Source organism: Ambystoma mexicanum, unplaced genomic scaffold (assembly GCF_040938575.1).
Source record: "Ambystoma mexicanum isolate Mex_15411 unplaced genomic scaffold, UKY_AmexF1_1 Mex_scaf1, whole genome shotgun sequence".
Lineage (NCBI taxonomy): Eukaryota > Metazoa > Chordata > Amphibia > Caudata > Ambystomatidae > Ambystoma > Ambystoma mexicanum.
The window spans coordinates 4,105,059-4,131,750 of NW_027182324.1; the positions used below are offsets into that span (position 1 = coordinate 4,105,059).

Genomic DNA, 26,692 nt, shown 5'->3' on the forward strand with positions numbered 1-26,692 from the left:
ATTTTTTGTAAAAGAAGCAAAGGTACGCCTGAACAGGGACTTGAACCCTGGACCCTCAGATTAAAAGTCTGATGCTCTACCGACTGAGCTATCCATGCACATGGATCACTGCCATTTGAAACTTGATTTTCACTCTACAGCACCTCCATACATGGCTACCTCACTGGTCAATAAAGGAAATGAATTACTAGTGCATTACACACATTTTGACACTGGAGACATAACTTTTTTCAGTCATTCCGTATCCAGATATAGAGATTTGCAGCATCTAGGACTTTAATGTTCACCCACTTACGGATTTGAATGTTTTGCCACATTCATGAGTGCAAACTTGCTCCCCAGTAAATACGAACATGTGCTCCTCAATGCACACACTGGGCAATGCAGTCCACTCTAAATCGACGATTAATGACATGCTCGTTTTGTGCAATGGAGTTTCAGTCAATTGGAAAACATTTTGAAAAGTTATATTGCAACAGAAGCCCAGCCTTAAAAAAGTGGATTTCACTTCTAAATGATTACACGAGGAAGGAAAGGAGACCAGATGCAAAAAAGGTGCTGTGGCTTAGTTGGTTAAAGCGCCTGTCTAGTAAACAGGAGATCCTGAGTTAGAATCTCAGCAGCGCCTGGCTGCTTTTATTCGACCAATCTGTCTCCCCAATATTAAAACTTTGTACAAAGATTGCTATTTCATGCTATTTAGAAGCACAGTCAGGCTTGATATGTTGGCAAAGCATCCAAGAACTCTGGACTCCACTACCTTAGAGTCATATTGCCCAAGGTTGCGATGCCATCAGAAATAGCACATATTAGAATGAGCAATTCATATTTCCTGCTTAATTTTTTGTAAAAGAAGCAAAGGTACGCCTGAACAGGGACTTGAACCCTGGACCCTCAGATTAAAAGTCTGATGCTCTACCGACTGAGCTATCCATGCACATGGATCACTGCCATTTGAAACTTGATTTTCACTCTACAGCACCTCCATACATGGCTACCTCACTGGTCAATAAAGGAAATGAATTACTAGTGCATTACACACATTTTGACACTGGAGACATAACTTTTTTCAGTCATTCCGTATCCAGATATAGAGATTTGCAGCATCTAGGACTTTAATGTTCACCCACTTACGGATTTGAATGTTTTGCCACATTCATGAGTGCAAACTTGCTCCCCAGTAAATACGAACATGTGCTCCTCAATGCACACACTGGGCAATGCAGTCCACTCTAAATCGACGATTAATGACATGCTCGTTTTGTGCAATGGAGTTTCAGTCAATTGGAAAACATTTTGAAAAGTTATATTGCAACAGAAGCCCAGCCTTAAAAAAGTGGATTTCACTTCTAAATGATTACACGAGGAAGGAAAGGAGACCAGATGCAAAAAAGGTGCTGTGGCTTAGTTGGTTAAAGCGCCTGTCTAGTAAACAGGAGATCCTGAGTTAGAATCTCAGCAGCGCATGTCTGCTTTTTTTCGACCAATCTGTCTCCCCAATATTAAAACTTTGTACAAAGATTGCTATTTCATGCTATTTAGAAGCACAGTCAGGCTTGATATGTTGGCAAAGCATCCAAGAACTCTGGACTCCACTACCTTAGAGTCATATTGCCCAAGGTTGCGATGCCATCAGAAATAGCACATATTAGAATGAGCAATTCATATTTCCTGCTTAATTTTTTGTAAAAGAAGCAAAGGTACGCCTGAACAGGGACTTGAACCCTGGACCCTCAGATTAAAAGTCTGATGCTCTACCGACTGAGCTATCCATGCACATGGACCACTGCCATTTGAAACTTGATTTTCACTCTACAGCACCTCCATACATGGCTAACTCACTGGTCAATAAAGGAAATGAATTACTAGTGCATTACACACATTTTGACACTGGAGACATAACTTTTTTCAGTCATTCCGTATCCAGATATAGAGATTTGCAGCATCTAGGACTTTAATGTTCACCCACTTACGGATTTGAATGTTTTGCCACATTCATGAGTGCAAACTTGCTCCCCAGTAAATACGAACATGTGCTCCTCAATGCACACACTGGGCAATGAGGTCCACTCTAAATCGACGATTAATGACATGCTCGTTTTGTGCAATGGAGTTTCAGTCAATTGGAAAACATTTTGAAAAGTTATATTGCAACAGAAGCCCAGCCTTAAAAAAGTGGATTTCACTTCTAAATTATTACATGAGGAAGGAAAGGAGACCAGATGCAAAAAAGGTGCTGTGGCTTAGTTGGTTAAAGCGCCTGTCTAGTAAACAGGAGATCCTGAGTTCTAATCTCAGCTGCGCCTGTCTGCTTTTTTTTTCGACCAATCTGTCTCCCCAATATTAAAACTTTGTACAAAGATTGCTATTTCATGCTATTTAGAAGCACAGTCAGGCTTGAAATGTTGGCAAAGCATCCAAGAATTCTGGACTCCACTACCTTAGAGTCATATTGCCCAAGGTTGCGATGCCATCAGAAATAGCACATATTAGAATGAGCAATTCATATTTCCTGCTAAATTTTTTGTAAAAGAAGCAAAGATACGCCTGAACAGGGACTTGAACCCTGGACCCTCAGATTAAAAGTCTGATGCTCTACCGACTGAGCTATCCAGGCACAGGGGTCACTGCCCATTTGAAACTTGATTTTCACTCTACAGCACCTCCATACATGGCTACCTCACTGGTCAATAAAGGAAATGAATTACTAGTGCATTACTCACATTTTGACACTGGAGACATAACTTTTTTCAGTCATTCCGTATCCAGATATAGAGATTTGCAGCATCTAGGACTTTAATTTTCACCCACTTACGGATTTGAATGTTTTGCCACATTCATGAGTGCAAACTTGCTCCCCAGTAAAGACGAACATGTGCTCCTCAATGCACACACTGGGCAATGCAGTCCACTCTAAATCGACGATTAATGACATGCTCGTTTTGTGCAATGGAGTTTCAGTCAATTGGAAAACATTTTGAAAAGTTATATTGCAACAGAAGCCCAGCCTTAAAAAAGTGGATTTCACTTCTAAATGATTACATGAGGAAGGAAAGGAGACCAGATGCAAAAAAGGTGCTGTGGCTTAGTTGGTTAAAGCGCCTGTCTAGTAAACAGGAGATCCTGAGTTCTAATCTCAGCTGCGCCTGTCTGCTTTTTTTTCGACCAATCTGTCTCCCCAATATTAAAACTTTGTACAAAGATTGCTATTTCATGCTATTTAGAAGCACAGTCAGGCTTGAAATGTTGGCAAAGCATCCAAGAATTCTGGACTCCACTACCTTAGAGTCATATTGCCCAAGGTTGCGATGCCATCAGAAATAGCACATATTAGAATGAGCAATTCATATTTCCTGCTAAATTTTTTGTAAAAGAAGCAAAGATACGCCTGAACAGGGACTTGAACCCTGGACCCTCAGATTAAAAGTCTGATGCTCTACCGACTGAGCTATCCAGGCACAGGGGTCACTGCCCATTTGAAACTTGATTTTCACTCTACAGCACCTCCATACAATGCTACCTCACTGGTCAATAAAGGAAATGAATTACTAGTGCATTACTCACATTTTGACACTGGAGACATAACTTTTTTCAGTCATTCCGTATCCAGATATAGAGATTTGCAGCATCTAGGACTTTAATTTTCACCCACTTACGGATTTTAATGTTTTGCCACATTCATGAGTGCAAACTTGCTCCCCAGTAAAGACGAACATGTGCTCCTCAATGCACACACTGGGCAATGCATTCCACTCTAAATCGACGATTAATGACATGCTCGTTTTGTGCAATGGAGTTTCAGTCAATTGGAAAACATTTTGAAAAGTTATATTGCAACAGAAGCCCAGCCTTAAAAAAAGTGGATTTCACTTTTAAATGATTACATGAGGAAGGAAAGGAGACCAGATGCTAAAAAGGTGCTGTGGCTTAGTTGGTTAAAGCGCCTGTCTAGTAAAAAGGTGATCCTGAGTTCGAATCTCAGCAGCGCCTGTCTGCTTTTTTTTCGACCAATCTGTCTCCCCAATATTAAAACTTTGTACAAAGATTGCTATTTCATGCTATTTAGAAGCACAGTCAGGCTTGAAATGTTGGCAAAGCACCCAAGAACTCTGGTCTCCACTACCTTAGAGTCATATTGCCCAAGGTTGCGATGCCATCAGAAATAGCACATATTCGAATGAGCAATTCATATTTCCTGCTTAATTTTTTGTAAAAGAAGCAAAGGTACGCCTGAACAGGGACTTGAACCCTGGACCCACAGGATCACTGCCATTTTTGAAACTTGATTTTCACTCTACAGCACCTCCATACATGGCTACCTCACTGGTCAATAAAGGAAATGAATTACTAGTGCATTACACACATTTTGACACTGGAGACATAACTTTTTTCAGTCATTCCGTATCCAGATATAGAGATTTGCAGCATCTAGGACTTTAATGGTCATCCACCCCACGGATTTGAATGTTTTGCAACATTCATGAGTGCAAACTTGCTCCCCAGTAAAGACGTATATGTGCTCCTCAATGCACACACTGGGCAATGCAGTCCACTCTAAATCGTCGATTACTGACATGCTCGTTTTGTGCAATGGAGTTTCAGTCAATTGGAAAACATTTTGAAAAGTTATATTGCAACAGAAGCCCAGCCTTAAAAAAAGTGGATTTCACTTCTAAATGATTACATGAGGAAGGAAAGGAGACCAGATGCAACAGGGACTTGAACCCTGGACCCTCAGATTAAAAGTCTGATGCTCTACCGACTGAGCTATCCAGGCACAGGGATCACTGCCCATTTGAAACTTGATTTTCACTCTACAGCACCTCCATACATGGCTACCTCACTGGTCAATAAAGGAAATGAATTACTAGTGCATTACACACATTTTGACACTGGAGACATAACTTTTTTCAGTCATTCCGTATCCAGATATAGAGATTTGCAGCATCTAGGACTTTAATGTTCACCCACTTACGGATTTGAATGTTTTGCCACATTCATGAGTGCAAACTTGCTCCCCAGTAAAGACGAACATGTGCTCCTCAATGCACACACTGGGCAATGCAGTCCACTCTAAATCGACGATTAATGACATGCTCGTTTTGTGCAATGGAGTTTCAGTCAATTGGAAAACATTTTGAAAAGTTATATTGCAACAGAAGCCCAGCCTTAAAAAAGTGGATTTCACTTCTGATTGATTACATGAGGAAGGAAAGGAGACCAGATGCAAAAAAGGGGCTGTGGCTTAGTTGGTTAAAGCGCCTGTCTAGTAAACAGGAGATCCTGAGTTCGAATCTCAGCAGCGCCTGTCTGCTTTTTTTTCGACCAATCTGTCTCCCCAATATTAAAACTTTGTACAAAGATTGCTATTTCATGCTATTTAGAAGCACAGTCAGGCTTGAAATGTTGGCAAAGCATCCAAGAACTCTGGACTCCACTACCTTAGAGTCATATTGCCCAAGGTTGCGATGCCATCAGAAACAGCACATATTAGAATGAGCAATTCATATTTCCTGCTTAATTTTTTGTAAAAGAAGCAAAGGTACGCCTGAACAGGGACTTGAACCCTGGACCCTCAGATTAAAAGTCTGATGCTCTACCGACTGAGCTATCCAGGCACAGGGATCACTGCCCATTTGAAACTTGATTTTCACTCTACAGCACCTCCATACATGGCTACCTCACTGGTCAATAAAGGAAATGAATTACTAGTGCATTACACACATTTCGACACTGGAGACATAACTTTTTTCAGTCATTCCGTATCCAGATATAGAGATTTGCAGCATCTAGGACTTTAATGTTCACCCACTTACGGATTTGAATGTTTTGCCACATTCATGAGTGCAAACTTGCTCCCCAGTAAATACGAACATGTGCTCCTCAATGCACACACTGGGCAATGCAGTCCACTCTAAATCGACGATTAATGACATGCTCGTTTTGTGCAATGGAGTTTCAGTCAATTGGAAAACATTTTGAAAAGTTATATTGCAACAGAAGCCCAGCCTTAAAAAAGTGGATTTCACTTCTGATTGATTACATGAGGAAGGAAAGGAGACCAGATGCAAAAAAGGGGCTGTGGCTTAGTTGGTTAAAGCGCCTGTCTAGTAAACAGGAGATCCTGAGTTCGAATCTCAGCAGCGCCTGTCTGCTTTTTTTCGACCAATCTGTCTCCCCAATATTAAAACTTTGTACAAAGATTGCTATTTCATGCTATTTAGAAGCACAGTCAGGCTTCATATGTTGGCAAAGCATCCAAGAACTCTGGACTCCACTACCTTAGAGTCATATTGCCCAAGGTTGCGATGCCATCAGAAATAGCACATATTAGAATGAGCAATTCATATTTCCTGCTTAATTTTTTGTAAAAGAAGCAAAGGTACGCCTGAACAGGGACTTGAACCCTGGACCCTCAGATTAAAAGTCTGATGCTCTACCGACTGAGCTATCCAGGCACATGGATCACTGCCATTTGAAACTTGATTTTCACTCTACAGCACCTCCATACATGGCTACCTCACTGGTCAATAAAGGAAATGAATTACTAGTGCATTACACACATTTTGACACTGGAGACATAACTTTTTTCAGTCATTCCGTATCCAGATATAGAGATTTGCAGCATCTAGGACTTTAATGTTCACCCACTTACGGATTTGAATGTTTTGCCACATTCATGAGTGCAAACTTGCTCCCCAGTAAATACGAACATGTGCTCCTCAATGCACACACAGGGCAATGCAGTCCACTCTAAATCGACGATTAATGACATGCTCGTTTTGTGCAATGGAGTTTCAGTCAATTGGAAAACATTTTGAAAAGTTATATTGCAACAGAAGCCCAGCCTTAAAAAAGTGGATTTCACTTCTAAATGATTACATGAGGAAGGAAAGGAGACCAGATGCAAAAAAGGTGCTGTGGCTTAGTTGGTTAAAGCGCCTGTCTAGTAAACAGGAGATCCTGAGTTAGAATCTCAGCAGCGCCTGTCTGCTTTTTTTCGACCAATCTGTCTCCCCAATATTAAAACTTTGTACAAAGATTGCTATTTCATGCTATTTAGAAGCACAGTCAGGCTTGATATGTTGGCAAAGCATCCAAGAACTCTGGACTCCACTACCTTAGAGTCATATTGCCCAAGGTTGCGATGCCATCAGAAATAGCACATATTAGAATGAGCAATTCATATTTCCTGCTTAATTTTTTGTAAAAGAAGCAAAGGTACGCCTGAACAGGGACTTGAACCCTGGACCCTCAGATTAAAAGTCTGATGCTCTACCGACTGAGCTATCCATGCACATGGATCACTGCCATTTGAAACTTGATTTTCACTCTACAGCACCTCCATACATGGCTACCTCACTGGTCAATAAAGGAAATGAATTACTAGTGCATTACACACATTTTGACACTGGAGACATAACTTTTTTCAGTCATTCCGTATCCAGATATAGAGATTTGCAGCATCTAGGACTTTAATGTTCACCCACTTACGGATTTGAATGTTTTGCCACATTCATGAGTGCAAACTTGCTCCTCAGTAAATACGAACATGTGCTCCTCAATGCACACACTGGGCAATGCAGTCCACTCTAAATCGACGATTAATGACATGCTCGTTTTGTGCAATGGAGTTTCAGTCAATTGGAAAACATTTTGAAAAGTTATATTGCAACAGAAGCCCAGCCTTAAAAAAGTGGATTTCACTTCTAAATGATTACACGAGGAAGGAAAGGAGACCAGATGCAAAAAAGGTGCTGTGGCTTAGTTGGTTAAAGCGCCTGTCTAGTAAACAGGAGATCCTGAGTTAGAATCTCAGCAGCGCATGTCTGCTTTTTTTCGACCAATCTGTCTCCCCAATATTAAAACTTTGTACAAAGATTGCTATTTCATGCTATTTAGAAGCACAGTCAGGCTTGATATGTTGGCAAAGCATCCAAGAACTCTGGACTCCACTACCTTAGAGTCATATTGCCCAAGGTTGCGATGCCATCAGAAATAGCACATATTAGAATGAGCAATTCATATTTCCTGCTTAATTTTTTGTAAAAGAAGCAAAGGTACGCCTGAACAGGGACTTGAACCCTGGACCCTCAGATTAAAAGTCTGATGCTCTACCGACTGAGCTATCCATGCACATGGACCACTGCCATTTGAAACTTGATTTTCACTCTACAGCACCTCCATACATGGCTACCTCACTGGTCAATAAAGGAAATGAATTACTAGTGCATTACACACATTTTGACACTGGAGACATAACTTTTTTCAGTCATTCCGTATCCAGATATAGAGATTTGCAGCATCTAGGACTTTAATGTTCACCCACTTACGGATTTGAATGTTTTGCCACATTCATGAGTGCAAACTTGCTCCCCAGTAAATACGAACATGTGCTCCTCAATGCACACACTGGGCAATGCAGTCCACTCTAAATCGACGATTAATGACATGCTCGTTTTGTGCAATGGAGTTTCAGTCAATTGGAAAACATTTTGAAAAGTTATATTGCAACAGAAGCCCAGCCTTAAAAAAGTGGATTTCACTTCTAAATGATTACACGAGGAAGGAAAGGAGACCAGATGCAAAAAAGGTGCTGTGGCTTAGTTGGTTAAAGCGCCTGTCTAGTAAACAGGAGATCCTGAGTTAGAATCTCAGCAGCGCATGTCTGCTTTTTTTCGACCAATCTGTCTCCCCAATATTAAAACTTTGTACAAAGATTGCTATTTCATGCTATTTAGAAGCACAGTCAGGCTTGATATGTTGGCAAAGCATCCAAGAACTCTGGACTCCACTACCTTAGAGTCATATTGCCCAAGGTTGCGATGCCATCAGAAATAGCACATATTAGAATGAGCAATTCATATTTCCTGCTTAATTTTTTGTAAAAGAAGCAAAGGTACGCCTGAACAGGGACTTGAACCCTGGACCCTCAGATTAAAAGTCTGATGCTCTACCGACTGAGCTATCCAGTCACAGGGATCACTGCCCATTTGAAACTTGATTTTCACTCTACAGCACCTCCATACATGGCTACCTCACTGGTCAATAAAGGAAATGAATTACTAGTGCATTACACACATTTTGACACTGGAGACATAACTTTTTTCAGTCATTCCGTATCCAGATATAGAGATTTGCAGCATCTAGGACTTTAATGTTCACCCACTTACGGATTTGAATGTTTTGCCACATTCATGAGTGCAAACTTGCTCCCCAGTAAAGACGAACATGTGCTCCTCAATGCACACACTGGGCAATGCAGTCCACTCTAAATCGACGATTAATGACATGCTCGTTTTGTGCAATGGAGTTTCAGTCAATTGGAAAACATTTTGAAAAGTTATATTGCAACAGAAGCCCAGCCTTAAAAAAGTGGATTTCACTTCTGATTGATTACATGAGGAAGGAAAGGAGACCAGATGCAAAAAAGGGGCTGTGGCTTAGTTGGTTAAAGCGCCTGTCTAGTAAACAGGAGATCCTGAGTTCGAATCTCAGCAGCGCCTGTCTGCTTTTTTTTCGACCAATCTGTCTCCCCAATATTAAAACTTTGTACAAAGATTGCTATTTCATGCTATTTAGAAGCACAGTCAGGCTTGAAATGTTGGCAAAGCATCCAAGAACTCTGGACTCCACTACCTTAGAGTCATATTGCCCAAGGTTGCGATGCCATCAGAAACAGCACATATTAGAATGAGCAATTCATATTTCCTGCTTAATTTTTTGTAAAAGAAGCAAAGGTACGCCTGAACAGGGACTTGAACCCTGGACCCTCAGATTAAAAGTCTGATGCTCTACCGACTGAGCTATCCAGGCACAGGGATCACTGCCCATTTGAAACTTGATTTTCACTCTACAGCACCTCCATACATGGCTACCTCACTGGTCAATAAAGGAAATGAATTACTAGTGCATTACACACATTTCGACACTGGAGACATAACTTTTTTCAGTCATTCCGTATCCAGATATAGAGATTTGCAGCATCTAGGACTTTAATGTTCACCCACTTACGGATTTGAATGTTTTGCCACATTCATGAGTGCAAACTTGCTCCCCAGTAAATACGAACATGTGCTCCTCAATGCACACACTGGGCAATGCAGTCCACTCTAAATCGACGATTAATGACATGCTCGTTTTGTGCAATGGAGTTTCAGTCAATTGGAAAACATTTTGAAAAGTTATATTGCAACAGAAGCCCAGCCTTAAAAAAGTGGATTTCACTTCTAAATGATTACATGAGGAAGGAAAGGAGACCAGATGCAAAAAAGGTGCTGTGGCTTAGTTGGTTAAAGCGCCTGTCTAGTAAACAGGAGATCCTGAGTTAGAATCTCAGCAGCGCCTGTCTGCTTTTTTTCGACCAATCTGTCTCCCCAATATTAAAACTTTGTACAAAGATTGCTATTTCATGCTATTTAGAAGCACAGTCAGGCTTGATATGTTGGCAAAGCATCCAAGAACTCTGGACTCCACTACCTTAGAGTCATATTGCCCAAGGTTGCGATGCCATCAGAAATAGCACATATTAGAATGAGCAATTCATATTTCCTGCTTAATTTTTTGTAAAAGAAGCAAAGGTACGCCTGAACAGGGACTTGAACCCTGGACCCTCAGATTAAAAGTCTGATGCTCTACCGACTGAGCTATCCATGCACATGGATCACTGCCATTTGAAACTTGATTTTCACTCTACAGCACCTCCATACATGGCTACCTCACTGGTCAATAAAGGAAATGAATTACTAGTGCATTACACACATTTTGACACTGGAGACATAACTTTTTTCAGTCATTCCGTATCCAGATATAGAGATTTGCAGCATCTAGGACTTTAATGTTCACCCACTTACGGATTTGAATGTTTTGCCACATTCATGAGTGCAAACTTGCTCCCCAGTAAATACGAACATGTGCTCCTCAATGCACACACTGGGCAATGCAGTCCACTCTAAATCGACGATTAATGACATGCTCGTTTTGTGCAATGGAGTTTCAGTCAATTGGAAAACATTTTGAAAAGTTATATTGCAACAGAAGCCCAGCCTTAAAAAAGTGGATTTCACTTCTAAATGATTACACGAGGAAGGAAAGGAGACCAGATGCAAAAAAGGTGCTGTGGCTTAGTTGGTTAAAGCGCCTGTCTAGTAAACAGGAGATCCTGAGTTAGAATCTCAGCAGCGCCTGGCTGCTTTTATTCGACCAATCTGTCTCCCCAATATTAAAACTTTGTACAAAGATTGCTATTTCATGCTATTTAGAAGCACAGTCAGGCTTGATATGTTGGCAAAGCATCCAAGAACTCTGGACTCCACTACCTTAGAGTCATATTGCCCAAGGTTGCGATGCCATCAGAAATAGCACATATTAGAATGAGCAATTCATATTTCCTGCTTAATTTTTTGTAAAAGAAGCAAAGGTACGCCTGAACAGGGACTTGAACCCTGGACCCTCAGATTAAAAGTCTGATGCTCTACCGACTGAGCTATCCATGCACATGGATCACTGCCATTTGAAACTTGATTTTCACTCTACAGCACCTCCATACATGGCTACCTCACTGGTCAATAAAGGAAATGAATTACTAGTGCATTACACACATTTTGACACTGGAGACATAACTTTTTTCAGTCATTCCGTATCCAGATATAGAGATTTGCAGCATCTAGGACTTTAATGTTCACCCACTTACGGATTTGAATGTTTTGCCACATTCATGAGTGCAAACTTGCTCCCCAGTAAATACGAACATGTGCTCCTCAATGCACACACTGGGCAATGCAGTCCACTCTAAATCGACGATTAATGACATGCTCGTTTTGTGCAATGGAGTTTCAGTCAATTGGAAAACATTTTGAAAAGTTATATTGCAACAGAAGCCCAGCCTTAAAAAAGTGGATTTCACTTCTAAATGATTACACGAGGAAGGAAAGGAGACCAGATGCAAAAAAGGTGCTGTGGCTTAGTTGGTTAAAGCGCCTGTCTAGTAAACAGGAGATCCTGAGTTAGAATCTCAGCAGCGCATGTCTGCTTTTTTTCGACCAATCTGTCTCCCCAATATTAAAACTTTGTACAAAGATTGCTATTTCATGCTATTTAGAAGCACAGTCAGGCTTGATATGTTGGCAAAGCATCCAAGAACTCTGGACTCCACTACCTTAGAGTCATATTGCCCAAGGTTGCGATGCCATCAGAAATAGCACATATTAGAATGAGCAATTCATATTTCCTGCTTAATTTTTTGTAAAAGAAGCAAAGGTACGCCTGAACAGGGACTTGAACCCTGGACCCTCAGATTAAAAGTCTGATGCTCTACCGACTGAGCTATCCATGCACATGGACCACTGCCATTTGAAACTTGATTTTCACTCTACAGCACCTCCATACATGGCTAACTCACTGGTCAATAAAGGAAATGAATTACTAGTGCATTACACACATTTTGACACTGGAGACATAACTTTTTTCAGTCATTCCGTATCCAGATATAGAGATTTGCAGCATCTAGGACTTTAATGTTCACCCACTTACGGATTTGAATGTTTTGCCACATTCATGAGTGCAAACTTGCTCCCCAGTAAATACGAACATGTGCTCCTCAATGCACACACTGGGCAATGAGGTCCACTCTAAATCGACGATTAATGACATGCTCGTTTTGTGCAATGGAGTTTCAGTCAATTGGAAAACATTTTGAAAAGTTATATTGCAACAGAAGCCCAGCCTTAAAAAAGTGGATTTCACTTCTAAATGATTACACGAGGAAGGAAAGGAGACCAGATGCAAAAAAGGTGCTGTGGCTTAGTTGGTTAAAGCGCCTGTCTAGTAAACAGGAGATCCTGAGTTCGAATCTCAGCAGCGCATGTCTGCTTTTTTTCGACCAATCTGTCTCCCCAATATTAAAACTTTGTACAAAGATTGCTATTTCATGCTATTTAGAAGCACAGTCAGGCTTGATATGTTGGCAAAGCATCCAAGAACTCTGGACTCCACTACCTTAGAGTCATATTGCCCAAGGTTGCGATGCCATCAGAAATAGCACATATTAGAATGAGCAATTCATATTTCCTGCTTAATTTTTTGTAAAAGAAGCAAAGGTACGCCTGAACAGGGACTTGAACCCTGGACCCTCAGATTAAAAGTCTGATGCTCTACCGACTGAGCTATCCAGTCACAGGGATCACTGCCCATTTGAAACTTGATTTTCACTCTACAGCACCTCCATACATGGCTACCTCACTGGTCAATAAAGGAAATGAATTACTAGTGCATTACACACATTTTGACACTGGAGACATAACTTTTTTCAGTCATTCCGTATCCAGATATAGAGATTTGCAGCATCTAGGACTTTAATGTTCACCCACTTACGGATTTGAATGTTTTGCCACATTCATGAGTGCAAACTTGCTCCCCAGTAAAGACGAACATGTGCTCCTCAATGCACACACTGGGCAATGCAGTCCACTCTAAATCGACGATTAATGACATGCTCGTTTTGTGCAATGGAGTTTCAGTCAATTGGAAAACATTTTGAAAAGTTATATTGCAACAGAAGCCCAGCCTTAAAAAAGTGGATTTCACTTCTAAATGATTACATGAGGAAGGAAAGGAGACCAGATGCAAAAAAGGTGCTGTGGCTTAGTTGGTTAAAGCGCCTGTCTAGTAAACAGGAGATCCTGAGTTAGAATCTCAGCAGCGCCTGTCTGCTTTTTTTCGACCAATCTGTCTCCCCAATATTAAAACTTTGTACAAAGATTGCTATTTCATGCTATTTAGAAGCACAGTCAGGCTTGATATGTTGGCAAAGCATCCAAGAACTCTGGACTCCACTACCTTAGAGTCATATTGCCCAAGGTTGCGATGCCATCAGAAATAGCACATATTAGAATGAGCAATTCATATTTCCTGCTTAATTTTTTGTAAAAGAAGCAAAGGTATGCCTGAACAGGGACTTGAACCCTGGACCCTCAGATTAAAAGTCTGATGCTCTACCGACTGAGCTATCCATGCACATGAATCGCTGCCATTTGAAACTTGATTTTCACTCTACAGCACCTCCATACATGGCTACCTCACTGGTCAATAAAGGAAATGAATTACTAGTGCATTACACACATTTTGACACTGGAGACATAACTTTTTTCAGTCATTCCGTATCCAGATATAGAGATTTGCAGCATCTAGGACTTTAATGTTCACCCACTTACGGATTTGAATGTTTTGCCACATTCATGAGTGCAAACTTGCTCCCCAGTAAAGACGAACATGTGCTCCTCAATGCACACACTGGGCAATGCAGTCCACTCTAAATCGACGATTAATGACATGCTCGTTTTGTGCAATGGAGTTTCAGTCAATTGGAAAACATTTTGAAAATTTATATTGCAACAGAAGCCCAGCCTTAAAAAAGTGGATTTCACTTCTGATTGATTACATGAGGAAGGAAAGGAGACCAGATGCAAAAAAGGGGCTGTGGCTTAGTTGGTTAAAGCGCCTGTCTAGTAAACAGGAGATCCTGAGTTCGAATCTCAGCAGCGCCTGTCTGCTTTTTTTTCGACCAATCTGTCTCCCCAATATTAAAACTTTGTACAAAGATTGCTATTTCATGCTATTTAGAAGCACAGTCAGGCTTGAAATGTTGGCAAAGCATCCAAGAACTCTGGACTCCACTACCTTAGAGTCATATTGCCCAAGGTTGCGATGCCATCAGAAACAGCACATATTAGAATGAGCAATTCATATTTCCTGCTTAATTTTTTGTAAAAGAAGCAAAGGTACGCCTGAACAGGGACTTGAACCCTGGACCCTCAGATTAAAAGTCTGATGCTCTACCGACTGAGCTATCCAGGCACAGGGATCACTGCCCATTTGAAACTTGATTTTCACTCTACAGCACCTCCATACATGGCTACCTCACTGGTCAATAAAGGAAATGAATTACTAGTGCATTACACACATTTTGACACTGGAGACATAACTTTTTTCAGTCATTCCGTATCCAGATATAGAGATTTGCAGCATCTAGGACTTTAATGTTCACCCACTTACGGATTTGAATGTTTTGCCACATTCATGAGTGCAAACTTGCTCCCCAGTAAATACGAACATGTGCTCCTCAATGCACACACTGGGCAATGCAGTCCACTCTAAATCGACGATTAATGACATGCTCGTTTTGTGCAATGGAGTTTCAGTCAATTGGAAAACATTTTGAAAAGTTATATTGCAACAGAAGCCCAGCCTTAAAAAAGTGGATTTCACTTCTAAATGATTACATGAGGAAGGAAAGGAGACCAGATGCAAAAAAGGTGCTGTGGCTTAGTTGGTTAAAGCGCCTGTCTAGTAAACAGGAGATCCTGAGTTAGAATCTCAGCAGCGCCTGTCTGCTTTTTTCTCGACCAATCTGTCTCCCCAATATTAAAACTTTGTACAAAGATTGCTATTTCATGCTATTTAGAAGCACAGTCAGGCTTGATATGTTGGCAAAGCATCCAAGAACTCTGGACTCCACTACCTTAGAGTCATATTGCCCAAGGTTGCGATGCCATCAGAAATAGCACATATTAGAATGAGCAATTCATATTTCCTGCTTAATTTTTTGTAAAAGAAGCAAAGGTACGCCTGAACAGGGACTTGAACCCTGGACCCTCAGATTAAAAGTCTGATGCTCTACCGACTGAGCTATCCATGCACATGGATCACTGCCATTTGAAACTTGATTTTCACTCTACAGCACCTCCATACATGGCTACCTCACTGGTCAATAAAGGAAATGAATTACTAGTGCATTACACACATTTTGACACTGGAGACATAACTTTTTTCAGTCATTCCGTATCCAGATATAGAGATTTGCAGCATCTAGGACTTTAATGTTCACCCACTTACGGATTTGAATGTTTTGCCACATTCATGAGTGCAAACTTGCTCCCCAGTAAATACGAACATGTGCTCCTCAATGCACACACTGGGCAATGCAGTCCACTCTAAATCGACGATTAATGACATGCTCGTTTTGTGCAATGGAGTTTCAGTCAATTGGAAAACATTTTGAAAAGTTATATTGCAACAGAAGCCCAGCCTTAAAAAAGTGGATTTCACTTCTAAATGATTACACGAGGAAGGAAAGGAGACCAGGTGCAAAAAAGGTGCTGTGGCTTAGTTGGTTAAAGCGCCTGTCTAGTAAACAGGAGATCCTGAGTTAGAATCTCAGCAGCGCCTGTCTGCTTTTTTTCGACCAATCTGTCTCCCCAATATTAAAACTTTGTACAAAGATTGCTATTTCATGCTATTTAGAAGCACAGTCAGGCTTGGATATGTTGGCAAAGCATCCAAGAACTCTGGACTCCACTACCTTAGAGTCATATTGCCCAAGGTTGCGATGCCATCAGAAATAGCACATATTAGAATGAGCAATTCATATTTCCTGCTTAATTTTTTGTAAAAGAAGCAAAGGTACACCTGAACAGGGACTTGAACCCTGGACCCTCAGATTAAAAGTCTGATGCTCTACCGACTGAGCTATCCAGGCACAGGGATCACTGCCCATTTGAAACTTGATTTTCACTCTACAGCACCTCCATACATGGCTACCTCACTGGTCAATAAAGGAAATGAATTACTAGTGCATTACACACATTTTGACACTGGAGACATAACTTTTTTCAGTCATTCCGTATCCAGATATAGAGATTTGCAGCATCTAGGACTTTAATGTTCACCCACTTACGGATTTGAATGTTTTGCCACATTCATGAGTGCAAACTTGCTCCCCAGTAAAGACCAACATGTGCTCCTCAATGCACACACTGGGCAATGCAGTCCACTCTAAATCGACGATTAATGACATGCTCGTTTTGTGCAATGGAGTTTCAGTCAATTGGAAAACATTTTGAAAAGTTATATTGCAACAGAAGCCCAGCCTTAAAAAAGTGGATTTCACTTCTGATTGATTACATGAGGAAGGAAAGGAGACCAGATGCAAAAAAGGGGCTGTGGCTTAGTTGGTTAAAGCGCCTGTCTAGTAAACAGGAGATCCTGAGTTCGAATCTCAGCAGCGCCTGTCTGCTTTTTTTTCGACCAATCTGTCTCCCCAATATTAAAACTTTGTACAAAGATTGCTATTTCATGCTATTTAGAAGCACAGTCAGGCTTGAAATGTTGGCAAAGCATCCAAGAACTCTGGACTCCACTACCTTAGAGTCATATTGCCCAAGGTTGCGATGCCATCAGAAACAGCACATATTAGAATGAGCAATTCATATTTCCTGCTTAATTTTTTGTAAAAGAAGCAAAGGTACACCTGAACAGGGACTTGAACCCTGGACCCTCAGATTAAAAGTCTGATGCTCTACCGACTGAGCTATCCAGGCACAGGGATCACTGCCCATTTGAAACTTGATTTTCACTCTACAGCACCTCCATACATGGCTACCTCACTGGTCAATAAAGGAAATGAATTACTAGTGCATTACACACATTTCGACACTGGAGACATAACTTTTTTCAGTCATTCCGTATCCAGATATAGAGATTTGCAGCATCTAGGACTTTAATGTTCACCCACTTACGGATTTGAATGTTTTGCCACATTCATGAGTGCAAACTTGCTCCCCAGTAAAGACGAACATGTGCTCCTCAATGCACACACTGGGCAATGCAGTCCACTCTAAATCGACGATTAATGACATGCTTGTTTTGTGCAATGGAGTTTCAGTCAATTGGAAAACATTTTGAAAAGTTATATTGCAACAGAAGCCCAGCCTTAAAAAAGTGGATTTCACTTCTAAATGATTACATGAGGAAGGAAAGGAGACCAGATGCAAAAAAGGTGCTGTGGCTTAGTTGGTTAAAGCGCCTGTCTAGTAAACAGGAGATCCTGAGTTCGAATCTCAGCAGCGCCTGTCTGCTTTTTTTCGACCAATCTGTCTCCCCAATATTAAAACTTTGTACAAAGATTGCTATTTCATGCTATTTAGAAGCACAGTCAGGCTTCATATGTTGGCAAAGCATCCAAGAACTCTGGACTCCACTACCTTAGAGTCATATTGCCCAAGGTTGCGATGCCATCAGAAATAGCACATATTAGAATGAGCAATTCATATTTCCTGCTTAATTTTTTGTAAAAGAAGCAAAGGTACACCTGAACAGGGACTTGAACCCTGGACCCTCAGATTAAAAGTCTGATGCTCTACCGACTGAGCTATCCAGGCACATGGATCACTGCCATTTGAAACTTGATTTTCACTCTACAGCACCTCCATACATGGCTACCTCACTGGTCAATAAAGGAAATGAATTACTAGTGCATTACACACATTTTGACACTGGAGACATAACTTTTTTCAGTCATTCCGTATCCAGATATAGAGATTTGCAGCATCTAGGACTTTAATGTTCACCCACTTACGGATTTGAATGTTTTGCCACATTCATGAGTGCAAACTTGCTCCCCAGTAAATACGAACATGTGCTCCTCAATGCACACACAGGGCAATGCAGTCCACTCTAAATCGACGATTAATGACATGCTCGTTTTGTGCAATGGAGTTTCAGTCAATTGGAAAACATTTTGAAAAGTTATATTGCAACAGAAGCCCAGCCTTAAAAAAGTGGATTTCACTTCTAAATGATTACATGAGGAAGGAAAGGAGACCAGATGCAAAAAAGGTGCTGTGGCTTAGTTGGTTAAAGCGCCTGTCTAGTAAACAGGAGATCCTGAGTTAGAATCTCAGCAGCGCCTGTCTGCTTTTTTTCGACCAATCTGTCTCCCCAATATTAAAACTTTGTACAAAGATTGCTATTTCATGCTATTTAGAAGCACAGTCAGGCTTGATATGTTGGCAAAGCATCCAAGAACTCTGGACTCCACTACCTTAGAGTCATATTGCCCAAGGTTGCGATGCCATCAGAAATAGCACATATTAGAATGAGCAATTCATATTTCCTGCTTAATTTTTTGTAAAAGAAGCAAAGGTACGCCTGAACAGGGACTTGAACCCTGGACCCTCAGATTAAAAGTCTGATGCTCTACCGACTGAGCTATCCATGCACATGGATCACTGCCATTTGAAACTTGATTTTCACTCTACAGCACCTCCATACATGGCTACCTCACTGGTCAATAAAGGAAATGAATTACTAGTGCATTACACACATTTTGACACTGGAGACATAACTGTTTTCAGTCATTCCGTATCCAGATATAGAGATTTGCAGCATCTAGGACTTTAATGTTCACCCACTTACGGATTTGAATGTTTTGCCACATTCATGAGTGCAAACTTGCTCCCCAGTAAATACGAACATGTGCTCCTCAATGCACACACTGGGCAATGCAGTCCACTCTAAATCGACGATTAATGACATGCTCGTTTTGTGCAATGGAGTTTCAGTCAATTGGAAAACATTTTGAAAAGTTATATTGCAACAGAAGCCCAGCCTTAAAAAAGTGGATTTCACTTCTAAATGATTACACGAGGAAGGAAAGGAGACCAGATGCAAAAAAGGTGCTGTGGCTTAGTTGGTTAAAGCGCCTGTCTAGTAAACAGGAGATCCTGAGTTAGAATCTCAGCAGCGCATGTCTGCTTTTTTTCGACCAATCTGTCTCCCCAATATTAAAACTTTGTACAAAGATTGCTATTTCATGCTATTTAGAAGCACAGTCAGGCTTGATATGTTGGCAAAGCATCCAAGAACTCTGGACTCCACTACCTTAGAGTCATATTGCCCAAGGTTGCGATGCCATCAGAAATAGCACATATTAGAATGAGCAATTCATATTTCCTGCTTAATTTTTTGTAAAAGAAGCAAAGGTACGCCTGAACAGGGACTTGAACCCTGGACCCTCAGATTAAAAGTCTGATGTTCTACCGACTGAGCTATCCATGCACATGGACCACTGCCATTTGAAACTTGATTTTCACTCTACAGCACCTCCATACATGGCTACCTCACTGGTCAATAAAGGAAATGAATTACTAGTGCATTACACACATTTTGACACTGGAGACATAACTTTTTTCAGTCATTCCGTATCCAGATATAGAGATTTGCAGCATCTAGGACTTTAATGTTCACCCACTTACGGATTTGAATGTTTTGCCACATTCATGAGTGCAAACTTGCTCCCCAGTAAATACGAACATGTGCTCCTCAATGCACACACTGGGCAATGCAGTCCACTCTAAATCGACGATTAATGACATGCTCGTTTTGTGCAATGGAGTTTCAGTCAATTGGAAAACATTTTGAAAAGTTATATTGCAACAGAAGCCCAGCCTTAAAAAAGTGGATTTCACTTCTAAATGATTACACGAGGAAGGAAAGGAGACCAGATGCAAAAAAGGTGCTGTGGCTTAGTTGGTTAAAGCGCCTGTCTAGTAAACAGGAGATCCTGAGTTAGAATCTCAGCAGCGCATGTCTGCTTTTTTTCGACCAATCTGTCTCCCCAATATTAAAACTTTGTACAAAGATTGCTATTTCATGCTATTTAGAAGCACAGTCAGGCTTGATATGTTGGCAAAGCATCCAAGAACTCTGGACTCCACTACCTTAGAGTCATATTGCCCAAGGTTGCGATGCCATCAGAAATAGCACATATTAGAATGAGCAATTCATATTTCCTGCTTAATTTTTTGTAAAAGAAGCAAAGGTACGCCTGAACAGGGACTTGAACCCTGGACCCTCAGATTAAAAGTCTGATGCTCTACCGACTGAGCTATCCAGTCACAGGGATCACTGCCCATTTGAAACTTGATTTTCACTCTACAGCACCTCCATACATGGCTACCTCACTGGTCAATAAAGGAAATGAATTACTAGTGCATTACACACATTTTGACACTGGAGACATAACTTTTTTCAGTCATTCCGTATCCAGATATAGAGATTTGCAGCATCTAGGACTTTAATGTTCACCCACTTACGGATTTGAATGTTTTGCCACATTCATGAGTGCAAACTTGCTCCCCAGTAAAGACGAACATGTGCTCCTCAATGCACACACTGGGCAATGCAGTCCACTCTAAATCGACGATTAATGACATGCTCGTTTTGTGCAATGGAGTTTCAGTCAATTGGAAAACATTTTGAAAAGTTATATTGCAACAGAAGCCCAGCCTTAAAAAAGTGGATTTCACTTCTGATTGATTACATGAGGAAGGAAAGGAGACCAGATGCAAAAAAGGGGCTGTGGCTTAGTTGGTTAAAGCGCCTGTCTAGTAAACAGGAGATCCTGAGTTCGAATCTCAGCAGCGCCTGTCTGCTTTTTTTTCGACCAATCTGTCTCCCCAATATTAAAACTTTGTACAAAGATTGCTATTTCATGCTATTTAGAAGCACAGTCAGGCTTGAAATGTTGGCAAAGCATCCAAGAACTCTGGACTCCACTACCTTAGAGTCATATTGCCCAAGGTTGCGATGCCATCAGAAACAGCACATATTAGAATGAGCAATTCATATTTCCTGCTTAATTTTTTGTAAAAGAAGCAAAGGTACGCCTGAACAGGGACTTGAACCCTGGACCCTCAGATTAAAAGTCTGATGCTCTACCGACTGAGCTATCCAGGCACAGGGATCACTGCCCATTTGAAACTTGATTTTCACTCTACAGCACCTCCATACATGGCTACCTCACTGGTCAATAAAGGAAATGAATTACTAGTGCATTACACACATTTTGACACTGGAGACATAACTTTTTTCAGTCATTCCGTATCCAGATATAGAGATTTGCAGCATCTAGGACTTTAATGTTCACCCACTTACGGATTTGAATGTTTTGCCACATTCATGAGTGCAAACTTGCTCCCCAGTAAATACGAACATGTGCTCCTCAATGCACACACTGGGCAATGCAGTCCACTCTAAATCGACGATTAATGACATGCTCGTTTTGTGCAATGGAGTTTCAGTCAATTGGAAAACATTTTGAAAAGTTATATTGCAACAGAAGCCCAGCCTTAAAAAAGTGGATTTCACTTCTAAATGATTACACGAGGAAGGAAAGGAGACCAGATGCAAAAAAGGTGCTGTGGCTTAGTTGGTTAAAGCGCCTGTCTAGTAAACAGGAGATCCTGAGTTAGAATCTCAGCAGCGCCTGTCTGCTTTTTTCTCGACCAATCTGTCTCCCCAATATTAAAACTTTGTACAAAGATTGCTATTTCATGCTATTTAGAAGCACAGTCAGGCTTGATATGTTGGCAAAGCATCCAAGAACTCTGGACTCCACTACCTTAGAGTCATATTGCCCAAGGTTGCGATGCCATCAGAAATAGCACATATTAGAATGAGCAATTCATATTTCCTGCTTAATTTTTTGTAAAAGAAGCAAAGGTACGCCTGAACAGGGACTTGAACCCTGGACCCTCAGATTAAAAGTCTGATGCTCTACCGACTGAGCTATCCATGCACATGGATCACTGCCATTTGAAACTTGATTTTCACTCTACAGCACCTCCATACATGGCTACCTCACTGGTCAATAAAGGAAATGAATTACTAGTGCATTACACACATTTTGACACTGGAGACATAACTTTTTTCAGTCATTCCGTATCCAGATATAGAGATTTGCAGCATCTAGGACTTTAATGTTCACCCACTTACGGATTTGAATGTTTTGCCACATTCATGAGTGCAAACTTGCTCCCCAGTAAATACGAACATGTGCTCCTCAATGCACACACTGGGCAATGCAGTCCACTCTAAATCGACGATTAATGACATGCTCGTTTTGTGCAATGGAGTTTCAGTCAATTGGAAAACATTTTGAAAAGTTATATTGCAACAGAAGCCCAGCCTTAAAAAAGTGGATTTCACTTCTAAATGATTACACGAGGAAGGAAAGGAGACCAGATGCAAAAAAGGTGCTGTGGCTTAGTTGGTTAAAGCGCCTGTCTAGTAAACAGGAGATCCTGAGTTAGAATCTCAGCAGCGCCTGTCTGCTTTTTTTCGACCAATCTGTCTCCCCAATATTAAAACTTTGTACAAAGATTGCTATTTCATGCTATTTAGAAGCACAGTCAGGCTTGGATATGTTGGCAAAGCATCCAAGAACTCTGGACTCCACTACCTTAGAGTCATATTGCCCAAGGTTGCGATGCCATCAGAAATAGCACATATTAGAATGAGCAATTCATATTTCCTGCTTAATTTTTTGTAAAAGAAGCAAAGGTACGCCTGAACAGGGACTTGAACCCTGGACCCTCAGATTAAAAGTCTGATGCTCTACCGACTGAGCTATCCAGGCACAGGGATCACTGCCCATTTGAAACTTGATTTTCACTCTACAGCACCTCCATACATGGCTACCTCACTGGTCAATAAAGGAAATGAATTACTAGTGCATTACACACATTTTGACACTGGAGACATAACTTTTTTCAGTCATTCCGTATCCAGATATAGAGATTTGCAGCATCTAGGACTTTAATGTTCACCCACTTACGGATTTGAATGTTTTGCCACATTCATGAGTGCAAACTTGCTCCCCAGTAAAGACGAACATGTGCTCCTCAATGCACACACTGGGCAATGCAGTCCACTCTAAATCGACGATTAATGACATGCTCGTTTTGTGCAATGGAGTTTCAGTCAATTGGAAAACATTTTGAAAAGTTATATTGCAACAGAAGCCCAGCCTTAAAAAAGTGGATTTCACTTCTGATTGATTACATGAGGAAGGAAAGGAGACCAGATGCAAAAAAGGGGCTGTGGCTTAGTTGGTTAAAGCGCCTGTCTAGTAAACAGGAGATCCTGAGTTCGAATCTCAGCAGCGCCTGTCTGCTTTTTTTCGACCAATCTGTCTCCCCAATATTAAAACTTTGTACAAAGATTGCTATTTCATGCTATTTAGAAGCACAGTCAGGCTTCATATGTTGGCAAAGCATCCAAGAACTCTGGACTCCACTACCTTAGAGTCATATTGCCCAAGGTTGCGATGCCATCAGAAATAGCACATATTAGAATGAGCAATTCATATTTCCTGCTTAATTTTTTGTAAAAGAAGCAAAGGTACGCCTGAACAGGGACTTGAACCCTGGACCCTCAGATTAAAAGTCTGATGCTCTACCGACTGAGCTATCCAGGCACATGGATCACTGCCATTTGAAACTTGATTTTCACTCTACAGCACCTCCATACATGGCTACCTCACTGGTCAATAAAGGAAATGAATTACTAGTGCATTACACACATTTTGACACTGGAGACATAACTTTTTTCAGTCATTCCGTATCCAGATATAGAGATTTGCAGCATCTAGGACTTTAATGTTCACCCACTTACGGATTTGAATGTTTTGCCACATTCATGAGTGCAAACTTGCTCCCCAGTAAATACGAACATGTGCTCCTCAATGCACACACAGGGCAATGCAGTCCACTCTAAATCGACGATTAATGACATGCTCGTTTTGTGCAATGGAGTTTCAGTCAATTGGAAAACATTTTGAAAAGTTATATTGCAACAGAAGCCCAGCCTTAAAAAAGTGGATTTCACTTCTAAATGATTACATGAGGAAGGAAAGGAGACCAGATGCAAAAAAGGTGCTGTGGCTTAGTTGGTTAAAGCGCCTGTCTAGTAAACAGGAGATCCTGAGTTAGAATCTCAGCAGCGCCTGTCTGCTTTTTTTCGACCAATCTGTCTCCCCAATATTAAAACTTTGTACAAAGATTGCTATTTCATGCTATTTAGAAGCACAGTCAGGCTTGATATGTTGGCAAAGCATCCAAGAACTCTGGACTCCACTACCTTAGAGTCATATTGCCCAAGGTTGCGATGCCATCAGAAATAGCACATATTAGAATGAGCAATTCATATTTCCTGCTTAATTTTTTGTAAAAGAAGCAAAGGTACGCCTGAACAGGGACTTGAACCCTGGACCCTCAGATTAAAAGTCTGATGCTCTACCGACTGAGCTATCCATGCACATGGATCACTGCCATTTGAAACTTGATTTTCACTCTACAGCACCTCCATACATGGCTACCTCACTGGTCAATAAAGGAAATGAATTACTAGTGCATTACACACATTTTGACACTGGAGACATAACTTTTTTCAGTCATTCCGTATCCAGATATAGAGATTTGCAGCATCTAGGACTTTAATGTTCACCCACTTACGGATTTGAATGTTTTGCCACATTCATGAGTGCAAACTTGCTCCTCAGTAAATACGAACATGTGCTCCTCAATGCACACACTGGGCAATGCAGTCCACTCTAAATCGACGATTAATGACATGCTCGTTTTGTGCAATGGAGTTTCAGTCAATTGGAAAACATTTTGAAAAGTTATATTGCAACAGAAGCCCAGCCTTAAAAAAGTGGATTTCACTTCTAAATGATTACACGAGGAAGGAAAGGAGACCAGATGCAAAAAAGGTGCTGTGGCTTAGTTGGTTAAAGCGCCTGTCTAGTAAACAGGAGATCCTGAGTTAGAATCTCAGCAGCGCATGTCTGCTTTTTTTCGACCAATCTGTCTCCCCAATATTAAAACTTTGTACAAAGATTGCTATTTCATGCTATTTAGAAGCACAGTCAGGCTTGATATGTTGGCAAAGCATCCAAGAACTCTGGACTCCACTACCTTAGAGTCATATTGCCCAAGGTTGCGATGCCATCAGAAATAGCACATATTAGAATGAGCAATTCATATTTCCTGCTTAATTTTTTGTAAAAGAAGCAAAGGTACGCCTGAACAGGGACTTGAACCCTGGACCCTCAGATTAAAAGTCTGATGCTCTACCGACTGAGCTATCCATGCACATGGACCACTGCCATTTGAAACTTGATTTTCACTCTACAGCACCTCCATACATGGCTACCTCACTGGTCAATAAAGGAAATGAATTACTAGTGCATTACACACATTTTGACACTGGAGACATAACTTTTTTCAGTCATTCCGTATCCAGATATAGAGATTTGCAGCATCTAGGACTTTAATGTTCACCCACTTACGGATTTGAATGTTTTGCCACATTCATGAGTGCAAACTTGCTCCCCAGTAAATACGAACATGTGCTCCTCAATGCACACACTGGGCAATGCAGTCCACTCTAAATCGACGATTAATGACATGCTCGTTTTGTGCAATGGAGTTTCAGTCAATTGGAAAACATTTTGAAAAGTTATATTGCAACAGAAGCCCAGCCTTAAAAAAGTGGATTTCACTTCTAAATGATTACACGAGGAAGGAAAGGAGACCAGATGCAAAAAAGGTGCTGTGGCTTAGTTGGTTAAAGCGCCTGTCTAGTAAACAGGAGATCCTGAGTTAGAATCTCAGCAGCGCATGTCTGCTTTTTTTCGACCAATCTGTCTCCCCAATATTAAAACTTTGTACAAAGATTGCTATTTCATGCTATTTAGAAGCACAGTCAGGCTTGATATGTTGGCAAAGCATCCAAGAACTCTGGACTCCACTACCTTAGAGTCATATTGCCCAAGGTTGCGATGCCATCAGAAATAGCACATATTAGAATGAGCAATTCATATTTCCTGCTTAATTTTTTGTAAAAGAAGCAAAGGTACGCCTGAACTGGGACTTGAACCCTGGACCCTCAGATTAAAAGTCTGATGCTCTACCGACTGAGCTATCCAGGCACAGGGATCACTGCCCATTTGAAACTTAATTTTCACTCTACAGCACCTCCATACATGGCTACCTCACTGGTCAATAAAGGA

At 40.9% G+C, this 26,692-nt stretch overlaps 1 non-coding gene across 1 annotated transcript; it reads left to right on the plus strand.

Annotated features, from left to right (window-relative positions):
- The first annotated feature begins 17,832 nt into the window (after positions 1–17,832).
- On the plus strand, positions 17,833–17,906 carry TRNAT-AGU (transfer RNA threonine (anticodon AGU)). Its single transcript has one exon. It is a non-coding gene; the product is annotated as a tRNA-Thr (tRNA).
- The last annotated feature ends 8,786 nt before the right edge of the window (positions 17,907–26,692 follow it).